This window comes from Musca autumnalis, unplaced genomic scaffold, assembly GCF_047663935.1.
Source record: "Musca autumnalis isolate F117 unplaced genomic scaffold, ASM4766393v1 scaffold_22, whole genome shotgun sequence".
In the NCBI taxonomy this organism is placed as follows: Eukaryota; Metazoa; Arthropoda; class Insecta; order Diptera; family Muscidae; genus Musca; species Musca autumnalis.
In genome coordinates this window covers 330,534-333,280 of record NW_027411778.1, presented here as the reverse complement: position 1 = coordinate 333,280, position 2,747 = coordinate 330,534, and positions in this window count along the sequence as shown.

The following is a 2,747-nucleotide window of genomic DNA, read 5'->3' as shown; positions in this document are numbered from 1 at the left end:
ATTATCTAATCTGAAAAATATGTTTACGGTTATATGGGGCCTATACCAAAACATTGACCTATCTTGACGATTTTCAGTGAAGAAGTTTCCTAATCACGGAGAACCTCAAACGTCAAATTGCAGCAATTTCGGTTAAAAATTGTAGCTAAAACCCATAAAACACGCAAAATCGGGAGGTACGGTTAATGGGGCCTATACCAAAATATGTACATATATAAACAATTTTTTTGTAGAGACGTGCTGTGACCACTAATAACTTTAAATCTTAAATTACAGCAAGTTTAATTATAATTTGTAGATAAAACCCTCAAAACACCTAAAATCGGGAGGTACCGTTATATGGGGGCTATATAAACACATGAGCCTATGTTGACGATTTTGTGTGCAGAAGTTTCGCAAACACAGAGATCCTCAAATGTCAATTTACATCTAGCTCGGTCAAAAGTTTTAGCTAAAATCCTCAAAATACCGTAAATCGGTAGTTACCGTTATAGGGGGACTAAATCAAACCATGGACCTATGTTGACAATTTTTGATGGAAAAATTCGGTGACCACGGAGAACCTCAAATGTCAAATTACCGCTAGTTCGGTTAAAAATTGTAGCTAAAATCCAAAAAAATACCGAATATGGGCCTAAACCAATACATGGACCTATGCTGAACATTTTGGGTGGAGAAGTTAAGTGACTGCATTGACCCTCAAATATCAAATAACAGGTGCTTCGGTCAAAATATAGCTAAAATCCTCAAAATGCCTAAAATCGGTATGTACCGTTATATGGAGGCTATACCAAAACGTGTGCCGAAAAAGGTAATTTTCGAACTTGACCTACCTATCTCAAAATGACACATATATTGTGTTCTAGCTCAATTATTGTGGGCTCTAGAGGATTACAGTAGTCGGACGGAAATTATTAGATCGACTCAGAATGTTATCCCGATCAAAAGTCGCAATGATTATAATGATTATTTCAATGCGTAATAAACGAAAAAACAGACTTCAAATACCCTCCATTCTATGGTGGAGTGTATAAAAAATCTCTTTGAGTTTACAAACAACATCCTATACCATTATTAAAAGTAAAAGTATAAAAAAGCATTTAGGGCAGAATAAATCTGTCGAAAAATATCAAAATAGCCGACGGAACAGGATCACAATAACTACCCGTTATTAAAATTTCAACGCGATCCGAGAAGAGATTTTAACTGGATTTAATCTATACTTATAAAAGAGTTCAGTAATGATGACTCACTGACTCACTGATTCACTGACTCACTGACTGACTGACTGATAATCAACGTCCAGACTAAACGGCTAAAGCTAGAATCTTGAAATTTTGGGTGAGGGTCACTCTTGGGCCGAAGGTGTCAGATAAGGCTGGATTTTTGGAAATTCGAACTAGAACTGTACTAAAAGTACTAAAAGGTACTAAATATGGTACCCTTTGTATTAGGCAAACGCGAAGAGCTAGAATTCTGAAATTTGGAATAAGGGTCACTGATGGAGAGCTAGAAAGGTGTACCAAAGGGTTTTTGTAAATTCGAACTATAAGTGTACGAAAAGTACTAAAAGTTACTAAATTTAGTACTATTTGTTATTACGTGAACAGATAGAGCTAAAACCTTGAAATTTGGAATGAAAATCAAGGTTTAGAAGATGAGTTGATATAAGGAGGTGGTTTTGAAAATGTGTACTCATGTGTACGAATAGTACTAAATGGTACTAAATTTGGTACAATTTGAATTTAGGCGAACCGACAAAGTTGGAATTCTGAAATTTGGAATTACTATTACTGTTGGAGTGTAGGTTTGAGATATGGAGGTAGTTTTCGAAATTCGTACATATGGGTAAGAAAGATACTAAATAGTACCAAATAAGGTACAATTTGGGTTTGGGGGAACGGATGGAGCTGGAATTCTGAAATTTAGAATTAGGATTGCTGTCGGAATGTAGGATAGAGGTATTTTGGAAATTCGTACTTTTGGGTACGAAAAGTACTAAATGGTACCAAATTTGGTACAATCTGAATTTAAGTGATCGGATAGACCTGGAATAGTGAAATTTGGAATTAAGATTACAATTGGAGTGTGGAATTGGGATACTTTTAAAAATTCGTACTTATGGCTACGAAAAGTACTAAATGGTACTAAATTTGGTACAATTTGGATTTGGGTGATCGGATACATTTGTAAGGTAGGTTTGGAACTTCGGACCTATGGGAACAAAAGTACTAAATGGTACTAAATTTAGTACAATTAGGATTATGGTGATCGGATGCAGCTGTAATCCTGAAATTTAGAATTAAGATTACTGTTGGCGTGTAGGATTGAGGTAGTTGTGGAAATTCGTACTCAAGGGTACGAATAGTACTAAATAGTACCAAATTTGGTACATTTAGGATTTGGGTGAACGGATATAGCTGGAACCCCGAGATTTGGAATAAGGAGTACTGTTGGAGTGTAGGATTGATAAAGTTTAGGAAATTTTTAGTTATCGGAGGAAAAGTACTAAATGGTACTAAATTTGGTACAATTTTTATTTCAGTGATGGGATACATTTGGAATCGTGAGATTCGGAATTACGATTACTGTTGGAGTGTTGATAGAGGTAGGGTTGGAAATTCGTACTCTGGATACGAATAGTACTAAATGGTACCAAATTTGGATTTGAGTTATCGGATGTATCTGGAATCATGAAATTCGGAATTACGCTTAGTGTTTGAACATAGCACTGAGGTAGTTTAGAC